We start from the raw sequence: 16622 nt of genomic DNA on the forward strand, positions 1-16622 counted from the left end.
AAGAGACCAAGAAAGGAAGCAGGAAAACTCAGGGTGTAGGCAGGAAGGCATGAGGAGCACATAGGAAAACTTGACTTGCGGTCCTGGCTGTGTCACGGTTTGCTATGAGATCTTAGGCAAGTCCCCCAGACCTTAGTTTCTCCTGACCTCCAAAGTTCCCTTCAGCACTCACCTTGAGTGGTTTTGATACCAAGACCACATTTCATGATATCAGCACAATGACTTAAGTACAAATGTATTGACCAGGAGTCAGAGGAGGTGGCCATGCCAGGCAGTAGGGGAGCAGCTAGCTCTTTAGCCCCTTAGTTTCCTCTGTGTCCAACGGGATCCACAGAACTATCTGCCTGCCCTTCCTGGCACCTATGAGGAAGGATGGTCTATGGGTAAGTAGAGATTTGTATGAAAGGGCCATATGAATCTCTAAATTCAGGAGTTTCATCCCTTGAATATGTCTTTTAAAAAAGTTGTCGATTAGACATAAAATTGTTTTCCAGATGCAGATCTGGGACGTGCTTTGCTCCCTGAACCACCTTGACAAGTGACTATCCCCTGGGTTGATTTCCCTCCCTTGCCCTCATGGTGGGGCGGCAAGGAGAAGGCTGGGTGGGGTAGAGAGTCACAGTCCCGCAGGCACGGAGATGTTCTCTCCAGGAAGCCCCTCTTGGCAACCTCATGTGCACAAGGTTGACCAGGAACTTGGTCAAGAATGTTAATAGCTGTCCAGGAGATCCAGGTACCCTGGGGTAAAAGGCAGTACTGCCTACTCGCTGACCAGACTCCACAAGGAGTTTTACATTATATTGCACTGGGATCAGGACTGTCTAGGATAATACCAAATGGGTGTCTATTGAATCCCAGAAAACATTACCACAGTGGTTTTCTTTCCTTCTTTAATTAAGTTAAACAGACATTATGGTGATATACATTTGTGAACCACCTCAGAAGTCTCCTACTCAAAACCTCCTCCCCTCTGCTCTTATTCATTGAAGCTCCCTGGAAGAAGGGGGCAAGGGAGATTGACAACATCTTTTTTCAAATGCAAATATTCCCTTTGGAGTGCAGGGTTCTTCAAACTTCCATTGTTTTGCTAGGATCACCTTGTGGCTAAAGTTAACCTGGAAGAAATAGCAAGAATTGAGCTGCCCCTCCTTTCCAACTGACTACAGCAGTAGTTTTCCAACTGGACTCTGAGGACTATCTGTGGGGCCTGGAGGAGACAGCAGGAAGAACTCCACCCTAGCTCCCCTCAACCAGGGCAGCATTGCATCGATCTGTTTCATGTAGTGAGCCCCAGGCACAATTTCATTAAAGAAAATCTTTCCCTTCCTTAAAATAAAAAGTTCAAAATCCAGGGCAACGTTCACCCATTTTCACATATTTGGTGAGCATCTTCAATGTACCAGGGACTATACTAGGTACTGGAGACATATCAAAGCAGCACTTAGCTCCCAGGCCCTCCCTCATGTATGAGAGCACATCATTCCAACACGTTCTTGCACTGGTTTCCCATGGAAACTAGAAGCTCTGTGAGAGCAAGGACTGGTATCTTGTATCTTTCACCTCCTCCTTAGAGGACAGTGCTCGACAGATCTTACAGAACATGGCAGTGGACATTCTGGCCCTGGCTGAGAGTGTGCAGATGGACAAGAGGAAACAGCTAGAATGTCATATCTTTGCTTTGGATCATTCATATAGGAGAGAGTTTGTATGCAGATGATGAATGGCTAATGGGCCTATACTTGAAAAGGACTGCTGAACAGTTCTGGGATGGAAGAGTATAGCCAGAGCCAGAAAATGGGGTGAGGAGTGAGAAACTCTGCATACACACTCGCATTCACATACTTTATGCATGGAAACTTGGCCCATGCACCTACCTTTTCTCTACTTGAGTTTCTCATGTTATAAACCGGGGTAACCCATACACATGCAGTCCTTACAGGGGAAAAAGGCATTAATGGCATTGGTATGGAAAAAAGGACCATGCCGTGTAGTCAAAACTCAACGCTGAAAAAGTTTGCCTTAGTTTCACAAATGAGGCAATCGAGCATTACAGAAGGCAAGTGACTTGCCATAGGTCACAATAGGAGTTTGTGACACAGCCCAAATTGGAAACTAGGGCTCATGTCTTTTTGTTTATAGAATGTTTTCATGTAATCAGAAAACTTCCAAAGAGCACAGAACATCTTCCCAAATAAGAAACCATTTCAGATTTCCCACCTATAAGACTTCCATCAATCCAACAAGTATTTATTGAACATGTACTGTGTGCTAATGGACCCATTTGTGGGGCACTAATAGAAGGATATGACACAGTCCTTATCCTCCAGGAGCTAACTGAGGGAACAAGAGGCAAAGATTTGGAACATGATATGCGATATGTAAGAAGTGCCAAAACTGGAGGAACAGTGTGTCCACAGGAGTGCTCAAAGGGAACAGAATGCATTGCAATCTCAGAGAAGGTGTCTTTAAGCTAGGTTGGAGAGGATTTAAACAGAGAGTGAAAGACCACCCCACTGCTCAATACAAGGGGACTCTTTTCACCTTAGGGGCTAGATGGCCAAGGGAAAAAAGAATTCCAAGAAACTTGGGCTGGATACAGCTCAAGAATTTGTGTTTTTAAAGGTCACCCATGCCGGGCTCGGTGGCTCAGCCTGTAATCCCAGCGCTTTGGGAGGCTGTGGTGAGTGGATTGTCTGAGCCTGCGGGTTTGAGACCCGCCTGGGCAACTTGGTGAGACCTCATCTCTACAATAAATCAAAAACTAGCCAGGGAGGGTAGCGTGCCACCTATAGTTTCAGCTATTTGGAAGGCTGAGGCAGAAGGATCGCCAGAGCCCAGCAGGTTGAGGCTGCAGTGGCCAGGAGCAGCCACTGCACTCCAGTCTGGGTGACAGAGTGAGACTCCAACTCAAAAAAATAAAATAAAATAAAATAAATAAAGGTCACCCATGTGATTGTGATGCTCAGTTAGGTTTGGAGTTCGCCCATGTAAAAGATGATGCAGAACAGATTGGAAGAGTGCATCCCAATCCTTTCCTTCCTACCCCATCCTGTTTCCCTGAAGGAAAAACTGAGGATCCAGAGACTTAACAATGATGTAAGATCACTCAGTAAGTAGCGGGGACCCCTGGCCTCCTGCCAACCAGTAGAAGCAGAAGGATCACAGACGCCATCCTAAGGAAGATCTTGCTTAATTTCTCTACAAGACAAGTCAGACTTGCTTGGTTAGCCAGGGAGTCTGTTGCCCAGAGTACAAAAAGGAGCAAGTCTTGAGCTGCCGGGTGTGTGAGACAGAGCCCAGGGCGAGGTTAGTTGCTGGGAGCTTGGAGTTCTAACTTTGCTGTGTGACTCAGCCCAAACCACTTCCCCTCTCTCTCTGTGTCTATTCTTTACCTATTAATAACACTGTCCAACGTCATTGTTGGGATTAGCTACTAGTGATGGAAAAAGTGCAGTGCAGTTAGTCCCGATGTGATTCCTGGGAACAGAAAGGATTCACAGCCATCTGCCAATTGTTATGAGCAAAATATGTGCTGGCTGCCCTCAGAGTAAGCATTTTCTTCCCAGGAGGAGAGTAGGCTGGAGGCCTGTGGTCAGGCCCTGCCCTCTTCAGGGACACTGACCAATGGTGGATTTAGAGACCCTGGCAAAGAGCAGTCTGGTCTTGGGAAGAAAAAGAAATAAAAGGCAGGTTATCTGGAGAGAAAGCAGCAAACATTCATCAGGAGGAAATTATCTGAAGACTTAGCAGGACTGAAAAGTGGCTAGAATCAGGGCTTGAATCTTTTCTTTGTTTATTTTGTTATTATTATTTTTATTTTAAAGATGTGGAGTACAATTCAGGGTTAAGTACATAAGTGGTCATCACGCAGGTAAAGTTTGGGTACCCTTATTGAAGTTGTGTGCCTACTCCCTCCCCCGGCAGTGTTCCACAACCGCCAATCCCTTTCTTATAGTATTATGATAAATGTTCAGGGTTTTCTTATGAGTGAGAACATGTGGTACTCAGTTTTCTGTTTCTGTGATAGATCACTGAGTATGATAGACTCTCAATCCATCCGAGTTGCTGTGAAGTCCATAATTTTGGTTTTCTTTATGACTGCATAATATTCCATTGTGTATATGTACCACATTTTCTTTTCTTTGTTTAAATAGCAGTAAGATATACATAGAATTTACCATTTTAACCACTTTAAAGTGCGTGGTTCAGTGGCATTAAGTACATTCATGTTGTACAACCATCATCACCATCCATCTCCAGGACTTTTTCATCTTGTAAAACTAAAACTCTATACTCATTCAACACTAACTCTGCACTTCCTCTTCCCTAAGCCCCTGGCAGCCATCATTCTACTTTATCAATTGGACTACTCTAGATAGCTCAAATAAGTAGATTCATATAATATTTGCCTTTTTAGGACTGGTTTGGTTCACTTAACATAATGTCCTCAAGGTTCATCCATGTTGTAGCATGTGTGACAATTTTCTTCCCTTGAAGCCTGACTAATAATTCATTGTACGTAAACACCAATTTTGTTCATCCATTCATCTGTTGATGGACATGGGTTGTTCCACCTTTTGGCTATTGTGAATAGTACAACTATAAGCATAGGTATACAAATATCTCTTTGAGATGCTGTTTTTAATTAGTTTGAGTGTACAAGGGGGGACCCCAAAAAAACCCGAAATTATTTTTTGGAGGGTGGACCCCTTTTAGTACAGGCTTCCCCCATTAGGTAAGTGTTCTAGGAATCTATCAACATCAGTGTACCAGCTAGCATTGTTGTGAGAGGTTGCATCTGGCATTCGTGAGTTTCTTTGGGGAGATTCTTTCAATGCATTTGCCCATTTCAGGATGAGTGATTTACGAGCATGCTCCATGCCCCACCTTCCCCATTCAACCATTCTCACCCCGAGTGACTTTTTTGTTTGTTTGTTTTCCCAGATGAAAAAGTCCTCAAAGGGAAATGGTTTGCCAGTGTGGAAAGGTGGAAAAAAAAATGGCAGAAGCACTAAAAGTCATCCAAATTGACAAATTCAAAAACCGTTTTGAGCAGTGGAAAAAGCGTCCCAATAGGTGTATTGCATCAAATGGAGAGTACTTTGAAGGTGACTGGAGTTTAAGCATGTAAGAATAAATACACAAAAAATTTATAAAAATTTATAAAATTTATAAATAAATTATTCTTTTGGGGGATCCCCACCATATACTCAGAAATAGAATTTCTGAATCATGGTATTTCTATTTGTTGTTTTTTTTAAGGGACCTCTATATTGTTTTCCACAGCAGCTGTACCATTTTCTATTCCCGCCAGCAGCTTTCAAGGGTTCTAATTTCTTCATAACCTAGCCAACATTGTTATTTTCTGTTTTTTTTTAAATAGCCATTCTAATGGGTGAGAATAGTATCTCATCGTGGTTTTGAGCTGTATTTTCCTAACAATTAGTGCTTTTTGACCATTGTATATATTCTTTTTTTATTTTATTATAGAGATGTGGGGTACAAGTCAGGATTAGCTACACAAGTAGATGGTGTGCAGGTAAAGTTTGAGCTTCCAGCTGGTCCTCACTCCCCCTGATATAGGACCAGGTTCCTTTTGTGTTATTACATGCCTTCCTCCTTCCCCTGTGGTGTCCAGCAACTGCCGATTCTAACCCTGTGCTAATGTGATTAATGCTCAGGTCTCACTTATGAGTGAGAACAAGCAGTATTCAGTTTCTTGTTTCTGTGATAGAGCACTAAGTATGATGGTCTCCAACTTCATTCAATTTGCTATGATGTCCATGATTTTGCCCCTCTTTATGACTGCGTAGTACTCCATTATGTATATATACCACATTTTCTTTATCAAGTTCACTTTTGGTGGGCAATAGTGTTGGTTCCATGTTTTTATTGTAAATGGTGCAGCTATAAACATGCGTGTGCAGGTGTCTTTTATGTAGAACAATTTACGTTCCTTCAGGTATATTCCCAGGAGGGGGATTACTGGATCATATGGAAGGTCAATTTTTAGTTCCTTTAGGAATTTCCACACGGCTTCCATAGAGGTTGAACTAGTTTACACTCCCATCAACAGTGTACAAGTGTTCCCTTTTCTTTGTCTTTTAATTTATTGATGAGGGCTATTCTTACTGGAGTTAGGTGGTATCATATTGTGGTTTTGATTTGCATTTCTCTGATGATTTGTGAGACTGAACATTTTTTCATGTATCTGTTGGCTACTTGTATATTTTCTTTTGAAAAGTGTCCATTCATGTATTTTACTCACTTTTTTTTTTTCCAATTCATTTGAGTTCCTTGTAGATTCTGGATGTTAGGCCTTTGTCAGATACATAGTAAGCAAATATTTTTTCCCATTCTGTGGGTTGTCTCCCCATTCTCTTGATGGTTTCTTTTGCTGTACAAAAGCTTTTCAGTTTGATGGAGTTCCATCTGTCTATCTTAGCTTTTATGACATTATCTTTTAGGGATTTGGTCAAGAATTGGTTGCCTGTTCTGATGTGCATGAGTGTTTCTATATTTTCTTGTAGGATTATTACAGTTTGAGGTTTCATGTTTAGGCCTTTGATCCATTTAGAGTTGATTTTTGTATATAGTGATACATAGGTGTCCAATTTCATTCTTCTGCATGTGGTCAGCCAGTTTTCCCAGCACCATTTGCTAAATATGGTCTTCTTTCTCCAGTGCTTGTTACTAGTGATTTTGTCAAAGATGGGTTGGTTGAGAGATTGAGTCTTTGCTTCCAGAACCTCTTCCTGTTCCATTGGTCTATGTGCCTATTCTTGTACCAATACCAGGCTGTTCTGATTACTGTAGCCTTGTAGTATAAAGTCTGAAGGTGTGATATCTCTCATTTTGTTTCTTTTGCTGGGGATTGTTTTGACTATTCATGGTTGTTTATGTTTCCATATGAATTTCTGTATTGTTGTTTCTGGATCTGAGAAGAATGATGTTGGTAATTAAATGGTATTGCATTGAATCTGTAGATTGTCTTGGGTAGGATGGACATCTTGGCAATATTGACTCTTCCAAAACATGAGGATGGGATACTTTTCCATTTGTTTGCATCATCCTCAATTTCTTTGAGTACTGTTTTGTAGTTCTCGTTGTAGAGATCTTAGGTGGATACCAAGGTATTTCCTTTCTTTTCTTTTTTCTTTTTTGGCTGTTGTTGCTGGTGTATAGAAATGCAACTATCTTTTGTACATTGATTTTGTACCCTGAGACTTTACTGAAGAAGATTATCAGTGTGAGGAGGCTTTTGACATACTCCTTAGGGTTTTCAAGACATAGAATCATATCATTCACAAAGATGGATAGCTTGACTTTCTCTTTTCCTATTTGGATACTCCTGACTTCCTTCTCATGACTGATTGTTCTGACTAGAACTTCCAATATTATGTTGAACAGGAGGGGTGAGAGTGGGCATCCTTGTCTAGTTCCTGTTCTCAGGGGAATACTTCCAATTTCTGCCCATTGAGCACAATGTTGGCTGTGAGTTTATCATAGATGGTTCTTACCGTTTTAAGAAATGTTCCTTCTATGCCTAGGTGATCAAGAGTTTTTATCAAGAAGGGACGCTGGATTTTGTGGAAAGTTTTTTCTGCATCTAGTGATATAGTCGTGTGGTTCTTGGTTTTCTATTTGTTGGTGTGCTGAATTACATTCATGGTCTTGTGAATATTGAACCAACTCTGCTTTCCAAGAATGAAGCCCACTTGATCATGGAAGATGATCCTTGAGAGGTGTTGGATTCGATTTGCTAGAATCTTGTTTAGAATTTTTGCATCTGTGTTCATCAAGGAGATTGGCCTGTAATTTTCTTTCCTTGTTGGGGTCTTTGCCAGGTTTGAATATCAATATGATGTTGGCTTCATAAAATGAGTTGGGGAGCTTGCCATCTTTCTCAACTGCCTAGAATACTTTTAGTATGATTAGCATCAGCTCATTCTTGTATGTCTTGTAGAATTCAGCTGGGAAGCCACTGGGTCTGGGACTTTTGCTTGTAGGTAGATTTCTTATGACTGTCGATTTTCTGGATTGTTGTTGGTCTGTTTAGAGTTTCAATTTATTCTTGTTTCAACCATAGGAGGTTGTGTGATGTCAGAAAGTGCTCCATTTCCTTTAGGTTTTCTAGTTTATTTACATATAGGTTTTTAATTTTTTTAATTTTTTAATTTTTTATTTTTTTGAGTTGGAGTCTCACTCTGTCGCCCAGACTGCACTGCAGGGAATGGCCACTGCAGCCTCGATCTGCTGGGCTCCAGTGATCCTTCTGCCTCAGCCTTCCGAGTAGCCGGAATTACAGGCATGTGCTACCATGCCAGGCTGATTTTTTGATTTATTGTAGAGATGAAGTTTCACTGCCCAGGCGGGTCTCGAACCCGCGGGTAGGTTTTTATAATAATACTCGTATATATTTTTTGGAGAAATGTTTATTCAAGCCTGTGCCCATTTTTGAATTGGGTTGTCTGGACTTTTTGTTGTTGAGTTTTAGGAGTTCTCTATATATTCTGGATATCAATCCTTTACCAGAAATAAATTTGCAAATATCTTATTCTGTAGGTGACCTTTTCACTCTGTTGACAGTTTCCTTATCTGAAGATTTTGACAAGGCATGGATCTTGAACTTGAAAAATCTGGATTCAAAATCTGGTTAGGTGACATTGGGCAAGCTGTCTTTTCATCTGAAAAATAGGGATGATGACTATTATAGAACCCAGCATATAAAGTTGGTCTGATGATGAGTAATGAGATCATGCATGTAAAATCTAATCAGAGAGTTTAGCCTAGGTTAAGTGCTCAATAAGTGGTAGCCTTTATTAGTATTGGGCTTAAAAAGGAACTAGAATGATGTATTTGAAATGTGATATGAGTTATTATCAAGTGGGTGAATAGGCCAACAATACTAAGTAACCCATCTGAACGCAATAATATTATTTAACATACTTAACACTTGTGCAGCAAGCTGCAGTTTACAAAGCATTTAATCATGTATCATTCATTCAACAAGCTCTGCTGGGAAGTAATGATGAGTAAGACACAGTCCTGCCTAAGTGAATGGGAGAAATCAAAAAGGACAAAGGCTGTTTCAGTATGGCTGTTGAGTACTAGGATGACAGAAGCATAGGGTGCTGCATGGGTAGGGTTGGGGGACACAGAGGAGGAGCAGTTCAGACAGGGGGAAGACTTCTCAGGTGGTGATATGGACACAGAACTCTGCAGTATTACAGGGTTAGGGGAAAGAAAGGGGGAACTGGAAGGCACTAAGTATTCTGTGTAGAACAAGAAGCGAGTGCACAGGTGGAGGGGAGAGGCTGGCTCATGGGGGAGCCACTATTAGTTTATTATGGCTGGAGCCTAGAATGTAAGGGGGAGGAATAATGTGGAATGAGCCTGAGACGCCATCTGGTGCCAGACCATGAAGGGCCTGTAGACCAGAGTAAGGAATTGCGATTTTTATTCTGAGATTAATAGTTATTGAAGGGTTTTGAGCAGATGACCAATGTAGCCAGGTTTGCTTTTTAGAAAGATATCTGTGGCTGTTGTGAGGAGAGTGGAATGAAGAGGACTCAGCTAGGGAGAGAACAATGAAGGTAGAGAGAAGAGGCATTTAGGATAAGATGGAGCAGAGGTGGGGACTGATTGGATGACCTCAGTTGACTGAGAGTCAACTGAGGTATTAGCATCAATAGAAGCTGAGGAAGACTAAATGATTTGTACATGTCTCATAGCCGGAAAGAATGTGATCAGGACCCTAGCTTTCCACCTTGACATCTTTTGCTCACTTCATCAGAAGACGCTGTTAGATGGGTTTCTAGTTCTTTACGTGTAAATCCTCTGTAAGGAAAATTCAAGTCCTGTTTCCCGATTGACTGCTAAATACAGTATATGATTATTTCAGGGGTCCAGTACTTTTATCTGTGCTTTTAATTGGTCATGACTATGACCAGTTATGTCCTATGGCTTCAAATCTTTGCACTTCAGGTCATCCTTTTACCTTCCATTCTACTTAGTGTTTCATGAGTAGACTATAAGCAAACCTTCCATCCCAGAGAGGCTCAAATAAAGTGGCTGAGGCTCAGCAAACAAAATGGGCCTAAGTCTTGGCCTTGGCCACTAATTAGCTGTGGGATATAACTAGTCACTTTCTTTTTATACATTTCTTTTGGAAAACCCAGGGGAATCGAACAAATAAATACATATTCACTCAAATTCAATCACTTTATGAAGGAGTTTTAAAATAAGTGCACTTTCAAACTGTGAATATCCATTCTCTCATCAGTCTGTTTGGTAAATTGAGTTTCTTGACCTCATAATACACTCATAGCTGGTAGGGCTTTTCCATAAAGCACTGCTGTTTGCTCACCAGGGAGTATGTCCCTGCCCTGTAATGGCTGAGCACAGTGTTATCAGACTCAAAGTGTCAACCAAGATACATGGATATGTTTGTTTTGATCTGAGATGCTTGTACTGCTAAGGTATTTTTGAAGACAGAGGGGCACTCTCAGTTATAAAACCAGCAGGAAGAGGAAAAATGACTGAGAAAGAAGGTGAAATTTCAGTTTATGAAATCCACCTAATATGCCCGAGACATCCATGAGATGATGAATGAGAAGTATCCCTGAGAATGGCAAGGTCTTGCACACACAGAGAGGGTGATCATGCCAATGTTATTCTTGCTTCAAATCCCACAAGCTAGGTGAGCCTGTAAGCAGACAGGGGCCTTTGTTGGTGCAGACTTACCCAGGACCAGGACCTGGCAGGGCTGCAGTTCCTGCTTAACAGGCAGGATGGAGCCTTGACGTGCCACTCCACTCCCAGGCACTGAGGTCAAGGTCATAGAGCCTGTGCAGTGATCCTTTTGGGGTGTGGGAGTCAAGGTAAAGTCCTAAGAGATATTATCATTCCTGACTGTCTCACACCCCTCCTGTGGCTTCCACAGGCAGCAGGAAGTGCTGAGCTTGAACTCTTTATTGTGCCTATAAGGAGGTGGCACTCCTGTGTGGGTGTTTCCCTTCGGCGAACACCTGCAGCCCAATCTGGCTGTGGGTGGTGGAGTAGGAGGCCAGCAAGGGGTCAGTCACTCCCTGTATGTGGGGGATCGGGAGCAGGGTCTCACCTGAGGAGTGAAATTCCTCATTGTCCCTAGCATCACAACAGAATCACATTCGGCTGCAAGATCAGAAACCTCATGGGAAACCAGGTAAAGGAAGAGGAGATAGGAAGACCCTTTGTAGACAGTCAAGCCCTAGACAGGTAGAAGAGAAATTAATGGTGATAGTGATTCCAAAGCCCTTAGTTCATTCCACAAACATATATCAAACACCTACCGTGTTCAGAGCCCTGTGACAGGCGCCATAGGTGTTACAAACCCAAGGAAGGTCTGGACATTCCTCTACAAAGCCCTGTGATTTTGTAGAGAAGCTAAACCATGTCCACATGTATCACTGTAATTCAGGATAACCTAGAGGAGGGGACAGATACAGAAAAGAAAGCTGCCTGGAGGTGATGAGTTTTGAACCAAGCTGTAAAAGAGAATTTTGGACTGGTTTTCCAGGGGTGTTTCTGACATTAGGTAGAAACCTCTGCAGGTTGTTATGACCTTGGGTCTCTCCCTGTTCCACCCAGTTCCTAATGACGAGCCTGCAAAGGGAAAGGATTTGACCACTTCTGTTGACTGACAGAGAGAGTGACGGTGGGGAAAGAGAACACATTTCCCTAAGGAACTCTGTCATCATCTTCTAAGTGTTTGCCTTTTCATCTAGACCAAACAAGGGCAAGCCGCAAGTTTTAGGTACCTGGGAGTCCCAAGCATCTAGCACAACTCCAGGTATATGCTCAATATACTCTCACGGAATAATTGAATGACTAGAGTCTGGATTGTTTGTTTTACAACTTCAAGCAGAAAACCAAGTTCTTATGACCTACAAAAACACTTGCTGCATTCCTATAAAAACTGTTTACTTGGGAAGATTTAATGTTGCAGTAGGCAAAGAAAATGCCCTATTAGTCATCTTTCTTACCAAGAACTTCCATCAAATCCTCTTGGTATGCCTTATGGCCAGGACAACATGCCCTTCCTTCCCCTGTCTCCAAGACTCAGGCTTTCTTACAACCATGGATCCTCTGAGACCTCATGTACATTTTAACATGGGCCCTGTGAAGACAATGTCCTGTCCTTACTGTACTATCCGGCCAGGAGATGCTGCCTATCTTTTGAAGCCCAAGTCCCTCTTCCTCTGGGCAGTCTTTCAGAGAAAAGCCCACACACTGTGACCCTTCCTGACTCTCTTGGCTGCACGTTGAGTGAGTCATTATATTATAAGTAACATGCTTTAGTCATTTGAGTCATAGAAACATTTCATGTGCAGTTTTGTCTCCCAAATAGATAGTGATCCCCTTGTTGCCAGAAATGGTGGCACCTGTTTCTCTATCCTTGGCCACATTTCCCAAAAGGCATTACACATAGATATGCAGCAAATACTTGCTTATTGAGAGGAAGGCAGAGAACTTATCTGAACCTTTTAGGGGTTCTCATATCACAGAGATTTGCTTTGTCTATGCCTGGTTAATTAACCTTCTGCTATTAAGTTGCCCCAGAAGCTAGATAGACAAGAAGCAATCCTGTCTCAATTTCAGATTAGAAATCGGGAAATCTTGGTTATAGTCCAGACTCTGCCACGAACTAGCATGAACTTTGGCAAGCCAGATAGCTGCTTTTGGCCTCTGTTTCCACAATTTAAAAATAGGGAGACTCCCACTTCTGGCTAAGATGGAGTAATGAGGTTTTTTATTTACCCTCCTGCATGAAACAACCAAATAAAACAAAACAAAACAAAATAAAGACAGACAACATGAAGGAAGAATTTTCAAGACCTTAGACAGTAGGCCACAAAGGACAGTGATTCCAGGAAGATGGGAAACAAACAAGGTAAGCCCTATGAATTATCCATGTTATTTTTTACCAGCTTTATTGAGCTGTAATTCACATGCCATACAATTCACCCATTTAAAATGTACAATTCAATGGTTTTAATATATTCATGGATACTGCAACCATTACCAATTTTAGAATATTTTTATCACCTCAAAAGGAAATCCTGTTCCCTTCAGCTATCCTCATTCTATTCCCTGTTCCCCCTAGCTCTAAGCAACTAGTTATCCACTTTCTGTCTATGTAGATTTCCCTATTCTGTTCTTTCAAATCAATGGAAACATATAATATGAGGTAGTTGTAACTGGGTTATTTCACTCAGTATGATATTTTCCAGATTCATCCATTCTATAGCAGTAAGTACTTCATTCCTTTTTTATGACCAAATAATATTCCACTGTATGGATATACTACATCGTGTTTATACAGTCATCAGTTTGAACTGTTTTCACCTTTTGGTTATTGTGAATAATGCTGCTATAAACATTCATGTACAATTTTTGTATAAGCTTTTATGTGGATGTATATTTTCCTTACTCTTGGGTGTATACCTAGAAGTTTCTGGGTCATATGGGAACTTTATGTTTAAAATTTTCAGGAACTGCCAGACTATCTTTCAAAGTGGCTATATCATTTAACCTTCCTTCCAGCAATATAGGAGGTTTCAATTTTTCCATATTCTTGCCCATAATTTTTAACCTGACGTTTTAATTATAGACACCCTAGTAGGTGTGAAGTGTATCTTAATGTGGTTTTGATTTGTATCTCCCTGAAGATGTAAAAAGTTGAGCAACTGTCCATATACTTATTGTCCGTTTGTATGTCTTCCCTAAATAAATGTCTATTCAGATTATTTGCTCATTTACAATGGATTTATCTTTTTATTAGTGTTTTTTTTTGTATAGATACATACCACTCCCTTACCATATTAATGATCTGAAAATAATTTCTCCCATACTATGGGTTGTTTTTTCACTTTCATGATGGTGTTCTTTGAAGTACAAAAGTTTTTAATTTTGATGAGATCCAATTTATCTATTTTTACTTTTGTTACTAGCCCATTTGTTATCACAAATAACAATCTATTGCCAAATTCAAGGTCATGAACATTTACCTGTATGTTTTCTTGTTGAGTTTTACAGTTTTAGTTCTTCTGTTTTGGTTTTTGATCCACTTGGGTTCATTTTTATAATATGGTATGGGGCAGGGTCCAATGTCACTTTTTCCCATGTGGCTATACATGTGTCTATAGGTTGGCCCAGCCCTAGTTGTTGAAAAGATTATTCTTTGCTCATTGAATGATCTTGGCATCCTTGTCAAAAATCAGTTGACCATAGATGCATGGTTTTATTTTTGAACTCTCAATTCTATTCTATTGATGTGTAAAAATTTGAAATCAGAAAGTGTGTGAGTCCTCCTACTTCGTTCTTCTTTTTCAAGATTGTTTTAGCTATTCTGAGTCACTTGCAATTCCTCCGTGAATTTTAGAATTAGTTTGTGAATTTCTAAAGAAACGAAAACTGGGATCTTAGGGATTGCATTAAATCTGTAGATGACTTTGGGAAGTATTCCCATCTCAACAATATTAAGTCTTCTGACCCATGGCATGGAACACATTTCCATTTATACAGACTTTTAAAAATTTATTTCAACAGTGTCTTGTAGTTTCCAGAGTATAAGTTTTGCACTCCTTTTCTTAAATTCATGCCTACATATTTTATTCTTTTTGATGCTATTGTAAATAGAATTATTTTTTCTCAATCTCATTTTGGATTGTTCGTTGCAAGTGTATAGATATACAATTGATTTTGTGTGTTGATATTATATCCTGCAACCTTGGTGAGCTTGTTTTTTTTTTTATTTCTTAAGATTTTCTACATACAAGAATATATTATCTGTAAATAGAGATAATTTTACTTTTTTTTTTCTTTCCAATCCAGGTGGTTTGTATTTCTTTTTCTTGCCTAATTATCCTTGATAGAACTCCAATATAATGTTGAGATGCTGGCATCCTTGTTTTGCTCCTAATCTTACGGGTAAAGCGTCAATTTTTACCGTTAAGTGTAATGTTAATTGTAGATTTTTCATAGATGTCCTTTTTCAAGTTGAGGAATTTCCCTTATATTCCTAGTTTGCTAAGAGTTTTTTTATCATGAAAGGATATTGGAATTTTGTCAAAAGGTTTTTCTACATCTGTCAAGTTTGATAATGTGATTTTTGTTTTGTTTGTTTGTTTTGAGTTGGAGTTTCACTCTGTCGCCCAGACTGGAGTGCAGTGGCCACTTGCGGCCACTGCAGCCTCGACCTGCTGTGCTCCAGCAATCCTTCCGCCTCAGTCTTCCAAGTAGCTGGAATTACAGGCACGCGCTATCACGCCCGGCTAATTTTTTGATTTATTGTAGAGATGAGGTCTCGCCAAGTTGCTCAGGCGGGTCTCAAACCCGCAGGCTCAGGCAATCCACTCACCTCAGCCTTCCATAGCGCATTTTCTTTTTTTTTAAATCCCACTTTTCATAGTGCATAATTATTTTGTTATGGGGTTAGATTCAGTTTTCTAATATTTTGGTTTGAATGTTTGCGCCCATATTCACAAAAAAGATATTGGTCTGTAGTTTTATTTTCTTGTAATGTGTTTGTCTGGTTTGGGTATCAGGGTAATACTGGTCTCATAGAATGAGTTGGGAAGTGTTACATCATCTTATATTTTTAGAAAAATTTGTGAAGAATTGGTGTTAATTCTACAATGATTGTTAGAACTCACTGGTGAAGCATCTGGACCTGGAGTTTTATTGGTGGGAAGTTTTTTTAAAAAAAAAATTACTAATTTAATCTCTTCCCTGTGATAGTTCTATTCATATTATTTTTCTCTTCTTGAGTCAGTTTCAGTAGTTTATATCTTTCTAGAAATTTGCCCATTTCATTCAATTATTGGTATACAGTTATTCATAGTATTCCTTTAAAACCCATTTTGTTTTTGCAGGGTCAGTATTAATGTTCCCTCTTTCATTTTTGATTCTAGTAATTTGAGACTTCTCTTTTCTTGGTCAATCTAGCTAAAGGTTTGACAATTCTGTTGATCTTTTCAAATAATCAGCTTTTGGTTTTATTGATTTTCTCTGTTGGCTTTCTATTTTATATTCCATTAATTTCCACTCTAATCTTTATTATTTCCTTCCTTCTTTCTTTATACTTTTTATTTGGCTTACCTAATCTTCTTTGGAAGATATCATATTCCATCATTGTGTAAGCCTATTTTAAATTCCTTTATTGCTGTCCAATAAAAATTAGAATGTCAAATTAAAACAATTTTTGCAAAGAGATGAATATCTAGCCTCTGGAACCTTGCTACTAAATATGTTTTTCATGTTTCAGTAGCATCAGCAACATCTGAAAGTGTTTTAGAAATGCAGAATCTCAGGCCTTCTATGAACCTAGTGAATTGCAATCACATGTTAACAAGATCCACAGGTAATGCCTGTACACATTAGACTTCGTTTTTATTTTAAGGACATGGGGTACAGTTCAGGATTAGGTAGATAAGTAATCATCGTACAGGTAAAGTCTGGGCTTCCCTTTAGTCCCCACTTCACTTGGGTTTGAGATTAGGTACCCTTATTGATATTATGTGCCCCCACCCAGCAGTGTCCCAATACTGCCAAGTCCTTTCTTACAGTACTGTGGTAAG

The sequence above is a fragment of the Carlito syrichta genome, unplaced genomic scaffold (assembly GCF_000164805.1).
Source record: "Carlito syrichta isolate Samal-C Ts95f unplaced genomic scaffold, Tarsius_syrichta-2.0.1 Scaffold303164, whole genome shotgun sequence".
Taxonomy (NCBI): Eukaryota; Metazoa; Chordata; class Mammalia; order Primates; family Tarsiidae; genus Carlito; species Carlito syrichta.